At 43.9% G+C, this 16,431-nt stretch overlaps 1 protein-coding gene across 11 annotated transcripts in view; it reads right to left on the bottom strand.

Annotated features, from left to right (window-relative positions):
- LPP (LIM domain containing preferred translocation partner in lipoma) overlaps positions 1–16,431 on the bottom strand; it is a 331,679-nt gene that overhangs the window by 256,648 nt on the left and 58,600 nt on the right. For 10 of the 11 annotated variants that reach the window (XM_051782312.1, XM_051782316.1, XM_051782313.1 and 7 more), the window contains one exon: positions 11,640–11,738. The gene's annotated coding sequence lies outside the window, so the exon portion shown is untranslated. Of the gene's footprint in view, positions 1–5,251; positions 5,311–11,639; positions 11,739–16,431 lie in introns of all 11 variants that reach the window. The other variant, XM_051782309.1, reaches the window with a different exon arrangement.

Below are 16,431 nucleotides of genomic sequence, written 5' to 3'. Positions count from 1 at the left end.
ACAGAAACTGCTAATCATTTTGGATGCTGAGAAGGGGGAAAGTAGAGTCTGATCTTTGTAAAGCAGAGGAAATTTCTTATTAACTGCAACACCTGAGCAGACTTCAGAGGGAGATCACAGGAATGCCAAAAGCCAAATGCCAAAAGCAGTTGCACAGCCAAAAGCTTCCAGAGCAAGAGGCAACTAAGAAAAACCCTTTTGGTCCCAAGCTGCATTAAGGGAGATGGGAACACTCCCCCTGAGCTTGGAACATCTGCATCACCCAGACCAGGGATCACTGCAGCAATACCAGTTTGCTCCCCCCAGTCACACCATGTCACAGTCATCACCTTTCTGTCGCAGACAATTTGGGCTTTACCAAGCTGTCTACGTACTAAGTTGAATTTCTAGGAAAAACAACATTTTGTGACCATACACCTTAGTTATTTCCTTTTAAGGTTTAATTTTTCCATCTCTTACATAAAGTCCTCAAAAAAAAAAAATCTCAGGGTATTTGATTACTTTCGCTACCATGTAGTTCTGCCCAGGAAGGCACTGCTAAGAAACCACACAAGACCAGCATTTGTGCAAAGCTAGTTAAAATATCTTCATCCTGCAAATATTAAACCTCCCAGCACACACCACACCAATAAAAAGCACAGAAAAAAGACCATCCAGGAGCATATCAGGCAAGCTTGCTGAATATTATGCTTAGCTTTGCACAAGCAATAAAGCATTTTTCACTGTGCATATAGACTCAAATCCAAAAATGCCTACCCAGAACTGCTCACTCTTATCCACCCCACAAGGCACAGGAGACCAATCCTAATTTTAAAGAAAAAAAAATACCCTTTCTTCTATTTGCTGAGTCTCTCTGGAGAGATAACAGCACTTTGGCTGGGCAGCATGTTTAATAAGAGATTATGGGGAAAGAAAAGTTCTCCAAGAAAGGAGACGTCAGTGCCCATGCAGCCAGTACACTGCAAATGCCATATTTCAAACCAATATAAATAGCAAGTTGTTACATCTCTCTCTTTAGAAGTCAGAAAACACCCCTTTCAGTGTTTACCTCAAAAATACTGCCCTATGTAGGCATCTAGACAATTCAGTGACCTGGTCTCTGACACAGAGAGATGCACAGTGGAGAACAGACAGAGGTAAAAGCTGGTCTGAAACACCACGTGCACATGGTCCTGCACCAGCACCCACCAAAGCACACATCTACTGGCAGCTCCACCCCTGCAGCCTGCAACGGCTGAATGCCTTTTCCTCTGAAAACCTTTCCACGATGCTAATCTACTACAGAAGGAAAATCACTAGAGGAGGACACCCAATAGCTTCCAGCCAGAACACAACATGCCTTCAGCAAGACCTTTGATTTTCACAGGCACACACTGAAGTTGTTCTTCACAACAAAGAACAGCCTTGTCTGTTGCATAACTAACCTTAGGCTGCATTAGATAAGTTGTGCCTTCTCACAGATCAACTGACCTTAAATAATGTCCCCAGTGTATTCAGAGCCAATAGGTTTCTCTTTTAGAGCTCAACTGACAGGTCTTCTCCTTCCAGCTATTTCTTCAGAAAGGCACACAAAGAAGGTTTCAAGAGAAATCTCATGCTTACTGTTCCAAGAGCAGCATTCCAGGCCAAAAATGAAGGCCAAGATCTCAGCTCCAGAGTTGCATCTCCCTTTGAAGGCTTCTTCATCACTTCACTGCAACAGTACAAGTGAGAGCCTTGGCAGGACGGAACTGGGATTGAAGTGGATGATAACTGGAAAACACAGTGTATGTTGGGAAAGCTTGCTGCAGTCCTGCCACTGAGTCAAGACAGAAGGGAACAGTCAGCCATGCCGATGAAACACTGCTTTGTATTCTGGATAAGGCGGAACAAAGGTCTGGTGATGAGGAGCTTTCACATGTCATGCAAGGGTCAGCAGCAAAGGCAAATTCCACCATAGCATTTCCGTTTCATCGCCCAACCCATTATATGAGTGAATACAGCAGGATCTTTCATTGCTTATCCAAAAATGGCATTTAACATAGCTGTACAGCATCACCCCACTGCCAGATTCCACTCTAGAGGTGGGCTATCAGTCCCTGAACAAATCTGAAGTCACAGGGCACTATGCAATGAGCAGATGAGCTCCTTTAATATCATTTCTACAGTCCATATCCTGGGTGCAAAATGGTGCAGGAGTTCTGCAGCTGCCCCAGACGTGGAAGCACCCAGGAAGAGATGGGGACAGTGTGAAAGTAAGCAAGTCTTAGTACCACCCCTGTCCGGTTGTTTCATTGTCCACGCAGATGTCTGTGCACTCCCTGTCACATTTTAGAAGCAAAATGCCCTGCAAAGCAGGGCCGGATCCCTTTGGTAACAAGGACCAAAGCAACTACCCAATAAACCCACAGCAAAGGCTGAGGCACCAAAAGCCTGTCTGTTTCCTGGCACCAGCTTGCCAGTCACACAGACCCTGCTTGAGCACCCATTTCCTACTTACAAATCAGGGCCCACGGGACTTCCCTTCTTGCTATGTGTTGCTCCACTCATCCAACTGCTGCTCAGTGATAGTTTTGGCATCAGGGCAGATAGAGCACACACATCCAGTGACTCCCTCTTATCCAATGGAGCACATTAGGGCAGAAGCCTTGGCTCACCTCTGGCAATCAGCCAAACTGGGCTTCATTGGTAAGGCTCTGCTTTACAGAAGAGTCACCTTATTTCCACATTTGGGCCATCATCACCTCTTGCTGTAAACACAAGACCCCAGACTTGTGAGGGTTGTTCATGCCAGAGGAGGCCCACAGCTGCTGAGGAGCTTTCTAGTAAATTGAGCCGTGATGGCAAAGGAAAGGGCTTGCAGAGCAGTTACAGGAATCTATTCCTCCTGCATTAGTCAGCATACACAAATACATCCTCTTGCTTCATTAAATTTTAATTGGAGTACATATGAATAGGCTTCGCTGGTTACTTAATCAAAGCGGGTCTGAGTACAAGGTGTTCACATGAAAAGTTAGAAAGCAACATCCTTTCTAGCTTTTCTTTTGGATTTTTTAAGCGTCCGTTGTTGATTTCTTCAGGTCAGTTAACGTTTTAGGGCTGCTGCAAAGAACCATGAAAAGCAGCCACAAAGTGCAAATAAAGCATTGTGAAGAGAAACAGGACACAGTTCATTAACCCTGCATTCCTCTTTAGTATCCAGACAAAAATTAAACACAAAATCCCAGAGCAGATGTTGTATTAGTGAGCTGGTCAGTAGTACTAAACACAAGGATGGTTTTGCTGCTGTGAGTGTCATGCATGTTTGGGCTGGACTGGAGTTTCACTGTTTTAAGTGTCCTTAGATACTCTGAAACCACAGCAGATTTGAACCTACAAAAAAATCCTACTCGTAAACTTTGGGATTTCCTCAGTAATAGCATTCTCTGCAACACAGATGCTTGTTTGTTCACACACACTTTCCCTAAGCTTAGATAAATTTTGCATGTACTTTTTTGCTGCCTAGAAGAGGAGAACCATCTCCAGAACTCCTTCCTTACTAAAACCACGAGCTGTACGACCAGATTCTCAACTTCCATAAAATCCATACAGTTGGTACAGTTTTAACTGACTTACAGCACTTTACACTGGCTGAAAATCTACCAATAAAGTAACTCCAGTTGCAAGAGGCACAGTTGGGGACGGGAGCCCAGTGCTTGACTGCGTGAGAAACAAAAAGCAGCTATGTTGTTCTGCACAGCACTGTTTGCTAAGTAAATCAACAAAAACAACCAAAACCAAACAGACAGAAAAAAGAAAAAAAAAAAAAGGAACTTCAGCAATTTAAAACCACAACAAAGAACTTACTGGCCTGCTCCTGCACACTTGCTCAAAAGGGTATATATTCTGTACAGTGACAGGTTCTGGCAGCCTGGGACTGACACACTTTCTATGGCAGTGTCCTAATATTAGAAAAATTTGGTCATAAGCTAAAAATGTTACAGAAATAACATAGGATCATAAGTTACGAGCTGAGTCAGAACTTGATCTGCTACTTGACTTTTATACTATTTTATTCTTTTAAAAAAAGCACATCATGCTGTGTTTTTTGGTTTTTTTTTAACAGTTTGCTGCTGCCATCATTTATGAAGAAGAATGAGCCTTTGTAGAGGAGGAAGACAGTAATTTAAAATGGCAAAAATCAATCTGCTGGGAAGCAAAGGATCCACTCATACACCAGAGCCCTGTGTGTAGTAAGCCCTTCACTAACACCACAGCCCCTCTGTGTGCCAGCTCTGGCAGGCAAAGGGCTGTCTCCTGCTCAGGCACATACAAGGACTCCTCCATCAAAAGCCCAGGGATGTTGATGGAATTGTACACGATAGCAGAGTGCCCTAATTCCCAGGAATCTTGGGTGTGCAATGCAGTCTTCTGCATAGAAGCATTTTATTTGCACTCTGTACTTGTAAATCACTGGTAAATAATTAACAGACAGCATAAGCATGTAACAGAACTGAGTCGCAGGTGTTAGCAATGGAAAACTGCTATAAATGGATATGTCACGGCAATAAGCCGCCTGTTCACCTGTTGGGTGCTGCAGGAATTAAACAATTTAGTTTTCATAAATTAACCCCTGACATCCAGAACCTTACTAGGAAGCCCATCTATATTCCTCCTCTGTTATTTATGATCATAACTTTTCCTCCTTTCACAGCTTGAAGAGTCTCTAAATGAAGAACCAATCGATTGCCCCAGGCTCCTGCTTGCTGGGTAGAGCCCGAGGGTCACCCACAGGTCCATTCATCCATCCCAGGGAGGGAAGAAGAGACTGGAGCAAGGAGCCTTGCCCCACCATCCTGCTTGGAGCTACCAGACTTGCTGGCTGCAGCAGCAGAAAAGGATTTCTCAAGTCTGAACATACAAACATAGCACAGGAGGAGACCCCCCTTGTTCCACATCTCCTCTTCAGTTTCTCCCTCCTTCCTGCCACCCCTCATGTCCTACAGGCTGTTCCTGCAAACAGCCCAGGAGACAGTCTTTTCCCTACTTGTAGCAGGAAGGCGCAGGATCAGAAATCCTGCTGCCAGGCGTGACACTGCAAAGAACCCAAAACAGCAAAGACATTCAGCATCAAAACATTTCAGCCACAAACACTCAGCTGCTGGAAGGGCAAGAGGCAAAAGCCTCCTAAAATAACAAGGAAAGGGGAAAGCACGAGTCCTTGGAGAAAACTGGATGAAAGCTACTCAGTCCAAGGTGGTGCACTGAGAGAAGTAAATCATCAGTATCTCACCATCCTTTGCTGTGGGTCCCTCAGAAAACACATGGATCCTGGTTCATCTGTACCTCTGCCTGGAAACAAAACCCAAAAAGGTCCTTTTCTGACAACAACTTAAAAAGGTTTAAGCTCACTTCACCATGTTTGTTTTGGTTTTGAATACAGTAACATACAAGCATTGAATTCTTGAATTCATTTTTTTCAAAGTACAGCTCCCATAAGCTTAAAAGTAAATGGGAGTGCTTTGCTTCCTGGGGTATGGAACTGGAACATTTTTCTAGCACCTAATAAAACATTGTTTGGTTGATACTAACCGTTAAAATATGTGTTTCAAGTCATGTAATGTTCCCTGTGAAATTTGCCTTTTTGCTCCATGAAAAAAAGGGCACTGAAAGGAATCCTGCAGCCATAAGGATCTCACTTAATTCATGGAAGTATCATTTTAAAAGCCTCACAACATGATCAAAGCACTGTTGAGAACAGATGTTCCAGGCTTTACAAACTCCAGCATAAGTATTTTTTATGACATTTATCACTGCTAAATTCTTTCAGCCATTTTTTTTCCCTGCCAGAAGCATATAGGCACTTTCCTCCTGAAGGAAGATGTGTTCACATGCAGACTCATCTCCAGACAGACCCTCTCCTCCCAGCATCCCTCCCCATCCATCGTGAAGGAGAGCATGAGGTGTACCCAGTGGCTATGGTGGCAGCCAGACTCCAGCAGCATCAGTTCTGCAGAGCTGGGCATGGTGTTTCCCACCTCACATGGGGAATTTGATGTAGGAATCACTGTGTCACTGTATTACCTAAACTGTGTCTTTCAACCCTTCACACAGACCCTCTCCCAGAAATGTCATCGCTCCACTATCCTTACACCAGACTACAGCCTACAAAGCCCTCCATAAGGTCTGTTTTTGTTGACTAAGGCACATACTATCATCATCCCTCAAGATCACACCAGGCCACCACTGTCTTGACAAGCTCTTGAGCAGCCTCATCCAACCTTGAAGCTAACCCTGTTTTTAACCAGGAGCTGCAAGGTCCTTTCTCCCTAAACTGTTGGAGGACTATAGATCTCAGGTGGGAGCCAGATGGAAATGCCCTCGACCACATCCACACCCCAAGAAAACACCTTCCATGGTCCCCCAGCTCCTGCTATGGATGTGGAGCCCTGTGCCTGTGCTCAGGACCTAGAACAGTGCTTCCCTGGCTGTAGCAGAAAACTCTCTCCTAGCTACAAGACCAGATGCAACCAGGAGACACTCAAGTAGCTGATGCCTTGGGCACTACCAAACACAGACAAGCAAAGCCAGAAGGAGCAACAATGGGGAGCTGCAGGTCTGTGCAGGAACCTGTTTGTTCCTGAGAGAGCAGCAACAAGTCCCCATTCCTAGAGGTGATCACGGAGGCAGAGAGCAGATATTTCAATGGCAATTCAAATCACAGTTAAATTTCCACCGAGAGCAAAGTTCCCAGGAAGTTTAGCTTTAGTCAGTTTCTGTGTATTCATATTCCCAGGAGCATCACCAAGCTCTCTGTTGACAGAAAGTCTAAAGAGCATGCAGTGCTAGGCAGTTTCATGAGAGTGAGCTGTGTACCAGTGCAAGACACTCAACTACACTAGAATCTGAAACACACAATTTATCTCTGAATAATAACATTGGTTTTTTATCCCACCCTCAAAAAAAAGGATCTGAAACAACCAGCTCCTTTCAAATTCTACATATTCACAGGAGAGGGTGTTTGTGAAGAGGACCCCACAAGCACATCACTTCTCTAATATGTGCCCAGCTTAGTTTCACCTGCTTCCATGTGCTCCCTTCCCAATTCCTACAACCTGCTTGCACATCCTGTTTCACTATGAACACAAGCTTCTTCCCTGTGGCAGCAGCACTGCCTTCACTTCTCCTCATGGTAAGCTTAGACAACAATCAAAATGGGAGCAAAAAAACCAGACAAATTTACGGGTCTGAAGGGTGTTGGAGGAGCAAAAGCAAGCAGAGAGAGAGGGTCTGTAAAAAGGCTCCACCAGCAAAGGAAGCACAAGCAATCACAGCAAGTCTTCCTCTCACCATATACATATGCTTTTCTTGATGGACCTCTTAGTGTAAGGATTTCTTGTGTTGTTTAAAACTCATTTACTTCTTCATTTATGAGGTACAACTTTTTATTTTAAATACACGTAGAAAATTTGTTGAAAATTAAAATACTCACATGAAATTTTGCCATGCTAGCAACAGGGACCTTCTGTGTGTATGTGCACGAGCAGGGGCATGCACACAAACAGATGTGCATTCACATCTGTGCTATTTATCTTCTGGAAAAGGACTGTTCCCTTAAGTGTCCTCAAAGTGAGAAAAAGGAACAGAGGGAGTGTGCAGCACTGTCACACAGCCAGACCATGCTCCTCTGCTCCAGCCACAGAGACAACCAGCACTGAAATCAAAGTCCATTTTCCTGCAGGTCCCATCCAGTCCCTCCCCTTGTCTGAAGGTACATCATCCCTGCAGCACAGGGCTGCATTGACTCCCGGGCTGCAGCCACTGGCAAGGCAAGAGGCTGGGCCACCCCTGCCTTTGTGCTGCTCTGATGACAGTGCCATCAGCCACAGAGGGGGAGGACAGTGTCTTCAGGGTCTGGGATGCAACGAGGGAATCCAGGTCAGCATCAGAATTTAACAGAATTGTTCTGCTGAGTTATTAACGTCACAGTCCTACTCCAGACCTGAGTTTGTTGCGCTATCTTGCCTTCCCACTCCAAATGAATGTGCTGAGTAATTTTAAGAAACAGAAAAAGGCTGTGACCAATTTTCAGGCCTTCTGATTTAGACATTAAAAAAGAAAAAATAAACCTACAATGTTTCCCTCTTGTTTTTCTAAATAAAAATAATGTATAGCCCTAACTGGATAATAAATATGCTCAAAAGCTGTCCTTAAGTAAAAGCTTTTGATAACAAATTGCCTGTGCTAACCGCTATTTTACTGTTGAATTTTTTATTGTTGCTTAAGCACTGCAATTATGCTAATAAGCCTGAGAGGATGGTACACTAAAGCATTGAATGTGACAGATATAATACTCAATAAAATGTTAATCTTACCTGAAAATTGGAATCAAACAGCCTTATTAGTATTTATGGATATGGCATCTCCAACATGTTTCTTAAGAGGTATATATATATATGCAATAGATATTTCTAAATATATCCTACTATTTCTCATGCCTCCATACAATTTAATTCCAGGTGGCTATTACCCCTGCTGCTAATTGCCAGTCCCTTTTGGAATAAGAAAAAAAGAGTGTCGCTTTCTGGGCCATGCAAAACTCCTGTATACAGAAGGGCTTTTCCCCTCAGCACCTGAAGGATGGCAGCTGTCCATGGGGATGGGAATACCTCTCCCCAGTTCATGGTATGGCCACCAGACTTGTGAGGGTATGGCACCAGACAACAAAGGCACTGCTCTGCCATCCTCAGTTCCCCATTTTTCCCCATATCTTCTCCTATTATGAGCAAGGCAGGTAAATCCAGAAAAGGGTTATTTACAGGTGCTGGAGAAACAACTTCTGGATTTTAAGATGGGCCTAAAGACAAATTTATTTATTTTATTTTTGAATTTCTCAGTTGATGCTGACAGGCAACCAGACCCATCTTCACTGCAAGTTACAGTGCTGCTGACTTGGTCTGGCATGGAGGTGCTGCATGACCTTCCACAAGCTGCATTGCTTTTTGCACCATTATTTCACCACCCAGTCCCAGTCTGCTTTCTCAATTGATAGCATACATTTTTTCAGGGAACTTGCTGTCTTTCACCACACATAGCTTTTTTTTTTTTTTTTGTCAAACCTATGGGTTTCAGATCCAGCCTCAGAGCTCCACTAACATGAACTTCCTGTGGTCAAAGCAAGTGATCTTCAATACCTTCACTTTCTCATCTATGGAAGGAAGAATAGATAACCTCAGAAGAGCCACATGCTTCTGACAAACTATTTCTATGCAACAGACTGTGTGGCTTTCAAACACTGCAGGTTAATGCCTTAATAGCAGCTGCTGGCTCCCAGTTTCACTCCTCATGCTGCTCCCAGCCACAGGAGTCAATTTTGCTGACAGGACAGCAGAAACATTGACAATCACCATTATATTTCCTGACAGTAAAGCAAGATTCTTGACACTGGATGCTGCAAGCCTCCTTGGTGGCAAACATTAAGTGGGAGACATCTAGGAACTGTTTCCATGAATAGTCACAGCAAGGAAAATGCAACCAGATTCCCACTGAAATCTGGGATTCTCAAAGCACTCAGAGATCACAGCAAGCAACCCACAGGTCACAACTCACAACATACCAGGATGCACTAAGGCTCTCCTAAGCCACTCTTGGAACACACACTGGCTTGTGCTGAGTGCAAGGATCGAATGCAAGGATGAGAACGGGATGACTTTGCAGGACAGAGCTTAGAGCAGCTCCACAAAACCTCATTTGCAAGCAAAAGCAAGGAGTGCAGCATTAGAGGTAAAAAAATTCAGTTGCAAAATCAAAGAGAACTACTAATTGACTGAGCTGGCACCTTCAAGATTCAGGAGATACACCCAAGGATCCTCCTCCCCAAGTGAGCCCCAGCACCAGATGCCAAATTTCAGGTGCAGCCGCCAAGTTACCCAGGCACAGAGCTGCAAAGTGCTGCAGGATCATAAGGCAGTCACTCCCACAGAGGTAGCAGGACTCACCCCTGCCATGTTAAGTGAGTCTTGTCATTATTTTCAACCCTGCAGGGAAATCTAAATTGAACTTTGGCATATTGTTTTCTTTTGCTAAGCAGCAATGCTTGAATGTTAACTCTGGTCCTGACAGGCATATTTATGGAGTATTCTTTGCAAATAATCTTACCCTGACCAGTCCAAAAGGTCAGAATCATAAAAAATAATAACAACAATAAAAGAAGCACAAGGCTGGAAAGCCATCACTGCCATTGGCACAACCACTCAACTTATTAACCGTCCTTGAAACAAGGTGAACTGCAAGGTCTTGGACTTATTTGATTGACTGAGATCAAAAGATCAGGGGGGCACACAGTAAATTGTATCTTTCCATGAACGCATTTTGCTTTCAAGATTTCAACAGATAGTTGCAGGAATTGAAAAGCTCAAGAAGGGAGGGGCAGGGAAGAGAAAAAAAAAAAACATGTAAAAAGGTGACTTCAGAAAGGCATCCCTTATTTCTCTCTTGACACCATCTGCATTTCTTAGAACTATTTGAAAGTTTCTTCCATGTTCCCATGCCCCTGGGACACAACAGCTTATCTCTGCTAAGCAGAGGACGATAATGAACAATAAGACACTAGAGTAACTCCAGGGCAGACCAGTATTTGCTGACACTAAGAATGAAATATAAATAGTACAGAAACCAAAGTCCAACAAGAGGTTGAATTTCAGATGTCCTGCGAGATAGGACAGATATCTCATTGATCTTCTTCACCAGACCAAGGAAGACGAAGCACCTGAACCCCACTCCTCTCAGTATGATGGCTCAGAGGCTGCTGAGCCCAGGCTCAGTATGTCATCAGCAGCATCCAGGGAAGGGAGGAAGAAGCAAGGGAACTAAAGGAGCAGCCATCTTCAGGATATAATTTCAAGACCCAGCTGGTGAGCCAGCATTTTTAAACTCAGGAAAAGCCTGCTGTGTTTGCTGTCAAAGTACGACAAAGAAACACAATGGAGAACAAGAACAGAAGAGAAAGAGAAGAAAAATTAAACTCTCCTCCATTTCATCAGCCCTGGCTCCAATCTCTCTGCGTTCCACATGATATTTGTGTTTTGCTCAGTATATCTGTAGCTGTAGCATTGTGTTCTCATGTCACAGTAAAACAGATGAGATTGCCCACCTGAGAGTAAATCTCTTACAAGGACCACAGAAGAGAACCAAACTCCCAGAAACTTTCTACAAAGGAGTCAGAATTGATACAACCTCCTGTTTTTACCACAAGTTTATGCTGCGTGCCAACAACAGAGGATTAAACCTCTTCTCACTGAGCTTACACTTCCCTCCAGAAGAACATCACCATTCAGGTAACAAAGACACTGAGCACCAGAGTTAATTGCTGTTGCATCAATTCATCATCAAAACATGCAGCTCATTCTGCACAGATACACTGACCTTTGCCTTTCAAACTATCAGTTTTAATGCAGGAGATCATCACTAATGCCTCAGCTAAATTTCTCTTGCTGCAACTTAAGTTGATAACTTGTCTTATTTACAGTGGACAGATTTACAGTTTTTTCCCTTTCTCCATGACAAGTTCATTATTTCCAAAATTTACAAGCTGAGGCACCAGTACTGCTTGACTTCTCTTTGCCATTCTGCTTCTGCCCAAACCACATTCTTAATCTCTGCATGTGCATTTTTCTTCTTACCCCAAGAGAGCAGGCAGTTGGGTATCAAGAGGCTGTTTCAAGAGAAGACGCTCACATCCAAAGGCTGATGCATTCAGGCACACCCAGTTACAAAGTACTCTGAAACATGGAAAAGAAAATAATTGTTTTCAGTATGGTAGACAGTCCAGTCCAATAGTAAAGGAAAACCCAACAACTCTGAAGTGGAATTTTTCCCACCCCATTATTTAACATGCAAACAGATCTTCAAAAGCAACATCAATGACTGCAGATACATCATGAGCCACCACTCAAACCTGGCCACACTTTCTCTGACAACCACCAAAAGGGTTTGATAAATCTCAGTTCTAGGAAACTGTTCATGGATTTTGCAGAAAGTTCTGCCAACCTATAAGTTATACACAGCACACATCAAAATAAAATGGCTCCAACTCCAAACATTTATGTACTATGACAGATGACAAATCTTAATGTTACCACTCGTGACTTTATTTACAGTGTCACTGAAACCAACAGAGACAAGACTTCTAGTCTACTCTGAGATTTAAATGTGTGTAATTATGGGAGAGACACAGAGGATAAAAGTCAGGCCTTATGAATGGCTGAATAACTTTTGTGTTCCCAAGATAGTCCTTACGTCCATCTTCAGGATATTCTACCTAGCAAAACAAAATCTTTCTCATGAACCCAAGGGTTTGGTGACAATGTAGAAAGAATAAAGAAAGGATTTACACTGAGTAGTGTTTGGAAACACAGGGGAGAGTTCTGAATATCAAAAACATCCTAAATTTCATGAGAGATAACCAGTAAAAAGGGAGAGCAGCAATAATACATTTCCCCTCCTACTTCTGGAGACTCTCAGAAAAGCAGAGCTAAATGGTAGCAGACAATTTGCCACAACTGCATCTTTCAGCAGTAGATCACCTTTTGCACCCCATCTCATCTAAATTCCTGTCTCCTCTCAGCAGGGGCTTCTCCTGGTCCCAAAGGATCAAGTGGCTTTGTAACAAATACACCTTTTCTGACGGCTGAAGTCAAGCAACACTCAATTTGCCATCTGCTGTGAAAACAAGATTTCTGTTACACATCTAAGGATGTGCCAATGCAAAAACTCGGGGTCTTCTCTTTCGCATGCATCATCCATCCAACTGTTCCTTTGGCTACTGCACTTTGTTCATCTCCAAGTTTCTGCTTGGGATGTTTTTTTTTTCCCTCTGCAATCCTTCTCAGCTGCCCTGGGCATTTGCTTTCCTTCATCACTTGCACTCTTACCAATGCCAACACTTACAGCCAGCCAGCCCAACTGCCGTCAGCACGGGAAGGTGACAAACTCCTATTTAACACAGATTTGATAACAGAAGTACTGTTTTCAATGCTAGAGAGGAATACCTGCACCAATAATGTCCCTAAAGCAGCACACAGTAGCTGAGGAGACTAAGAAATAAATGCCTCTTAATGAAGACGAAAAACTCAAAACAATCTCAAAATATATGATGGACAAACTACTAAGAGTCTAAATGCATGCTCTTCTTTAAGAGTGAAAGCAGCTCCAAGGACTTCAGCAAGATCATCTGCAGCATCAGACACGTCACCTCCCAAAATATTAGCGAGATAAGGATGTTTAGCAAAGGATAGAGATATGAGGAATGCTTCCACCAAGAAAATACACCCATTTCTACAGCTGAATTACAACAGCTGTTGAAAACCATGGAGTAGCATTGAATGGCAGCCCAGGACAGGGAGCCAAGACGACTACCACATGCAATTGAAACTGCCAAGAGATTAAGTTAGGTCAAATGTAATTACACAAATTGGATCCTGGCCAGAGTGCTGGCTGGTTTAAGAAAATTAAAAGAGGTGTTCAAAAGTTTCAGAGATGGAGTCCTCCTCCTGTTAATTATTTGGTGAGTCAGTCACTGAAGTCTCTACTCTGGGAGGCTGTCTGAAAAAGGGGAAAAAATGAGGCATAAACTTGAAAGGCATTAGAAGCGATTAGCAAAAGCCTTTGTTCTCCATGGCAATCCTGGCTGCACCAGTGCACGAAAGCCTTTCATGTTCATGCTGAAAAGTGGCCTTAGTTCCTTTGATACTTCTGTGAGGAAGCGTTTAAATTTACAAATATCCTGCTGACAGAAGTTACAGACAACAGTCGAGGAACTTCTGCTTAGCCCAGCCAGATCATACCCATCTCTCAGGCAGGCAGTACTCCTGCTGAAAGGAGGAATGACAACACGGGCACACACTCACCGAGACCTGAAGACTCTACTTGCTAGTGGTGTATGAAAGCCAAGTCATGTCAATAAGGAGGTTGCAGCCAGGTGGGACAATGGTCTCCTTGCCTTCATTCAGTTTTCAGAAGATGGGGAGCGTGCAAGGCAGGCAATGGTAAGGAGACCAGAAAGGATGCTTTGTGGTCTGGCACCTAGCATCACTTGGAAAGATTAGATCCTGTTTATGCCTCTGCCATAAACCTTCTGAATGATAGGAGCAAAGTCACATATATCATTTTTTTCCCATATATTTATTGCTTTGCCTTTTCTGGCTAAGATACAGAAAGACCACGTCCAGAAGAGATTAAGATTCTTTGTTCAACCTTTAATTGAGATTTGTACTATAACCATGTACAGTGCTACAAAACATGAAGTGTTCTGAAAAAACAGGCCTTGTAAGTCTCAGTTTTGGCACCTGAAAGAAGTAGATGCCTCTGCTACTTCTGCATCTGGAAGTCATCATTAGAGATACACACACTGCTGTCTTTGAAGCAGCTGGATGCGACAGTAAAAGCATTACAGAATTGGAGATTAACCTTTTTGGGTAGCTTATTCAGTGAAACGTTCAGATGATGCACATTAAACAAACCATTTTATGACTGATGCAAGAAAAATAGGGAGACATGAAATAACTATCTTCTCAACAAGTGCCATACACCCGGCGTGTCAAGTGACACGGCTTCCTCTCGCAGTGACAGCAGGTGAACATGCAACCGACGCCTCTGCCATATCGATTTCATGTCGTTTTCCCTTTTTTTTTTTTTTTTTAACTTTTCATAAAACAAGCCAGGAAAAGGCAGAGATTTCGCAGCACAGATTGGTGCAATTTGTGCTAATGGCCTAAGTGTAGATGCAAGCAGCAGCTTGCTTCTCTCTGTGTGGAACAGCCAACGGGGACAATTCTGGTGGTACAACTGCTCCCACGGCACACCTTGCCCCAGCAACACCTCCTCCTCCCATGGCTCTACAACAAGCAGGGCAAGAACTAAGAGCACAGGAGAAAGTCTCTGCTGTCTTGCCACTCTGTGCAAAATCCAGGGGCAAATGTGGAAAATGTGAAAATGGGGAAATGTGGAAAAATGTTGCAGTCTGCACTGACCACACACAAGCTGCTGGCCTTCCAAAGACAGTCAAGTGTTCTTCCAGGTAGCAAAACCACAAATGTCCTAAATTCCTCATCCCTGGCAATCCTATGACAAGGCAATTGTTCCCGTGGAGTCCTCAGGCACCCACAGATTTCTAAATAGGAGCAAACCACCATGGCAATTCTTCCCATTCTTCCCAAACACCTTCCAACCAGCCACTTCCGCTGGAAAAACCCACAAAAAGAGGTTTTGACAACAGCAGAGACCTAGTATAGGAAACCAGAGCCAAAAGGGTACAAGCCAGAGAAGATTGTAAGCAGCAGGTATTGTAATGCTTTCTGAGTTTAAATTATTCAGCAAGGTCAACACAGAGCATGTATTTACCTCCAGGCCTGTATATGCCCCAGGTTGCCCGCACCAACAGCGCTGAGATGAAGGCAGCACTGGGTCTCTGCTGGGTCTCTGCAGCAGAGCCCCCTGGCAGCTCCTGGCCCTGAGCATCCTCATTAGCAACAGGTGGAGGGGACACTTGACAACAATGTCATTGCCCTGAACATGCGCTGGGCAGCGCATTCCTGTTGCAAGGAGCACCGATCCCGCTCCTCGAGGAACGCCACTGCATCACCAGTGCCACGTGTGGGCACCACTGCAAGTCAAGGGAAAGCACAGGGCTGATTCTACACACACTACAAAGAACAGACTTTTCAGCATAATGAGCACACTGGGCCAGCCCACAAAGCTGAGGCCGAGTAAACCAGGGCAGCGTGCAGGGGGCATCCCCCTGAGGCAGCAGTGGTGATTAACTGACAGAGATAATGGCCTCCAGTACCTGAAATGAAGTACAAGGAAATGGCACAGAAAGGACTAATGCCAAGTGGCAACAAAGACAGAGTCAGGGCTGTTGTTCAAATAAGATTATTTTTTATGCCTAGGTTACTCAGTGTTAAAAAAAGAAGTTTCCACATGCAGGGACATCCTGCTCACTGTATTAAATTAAAGGGATGATTCAAGAGGGAACGGCTTCTGGTAGACTAGGGGGGGAATCAATTTCAGGTTGCTATGGACAACTGGGCTGTCTCCTGTAAAATAGAATCGATTCAGCTCTACGAACCTGAACGCAAAACATTCCCTCAAATACAACATACACAGGCTCACTAAATTAATGAATACAATAAAATACAGACTTGTGTCATCTCCCAGGATTTTTGGCTGAATGAATGACATGCTCAAACTTGCTAATTACTGCAAAATACAGGACTGGAGTTTGGCTCAGCAGTGGTTTTCTGACTGCCAGTCCAACACCGACCGCTGCCTTGGCTATTTAATGGCCAAATAAACCAGAGCAGTGCTCAGATTCACCTTGCTCTGGGCCCTTTCATGTGCTCTGGGCTTTCAGCGGGATCTAAAACTATGTTCTGCTGATCCAGGCTCCTGCAGATCTCAGCCAAAAGGGACAGC

This window comes from Manacus candei, unplaced genomic scaffold, assembly GCF_025592945.1.
Source record: "Manacus candei isolate 608988 ecotype Guabito, Panama unplaced genomic scaffold, ASM2559294v1 h1tg000015l, whole genome shotgun sequence".
Lineage (NCBI taxonomy): Eukaryota > Metazoa > Chordata > Aves > Passeriformes > Pipridae > Manacus > Manacus candei.
This window is presented reverse-complemented; position numbering and strand designations above follow the sequence as displayed.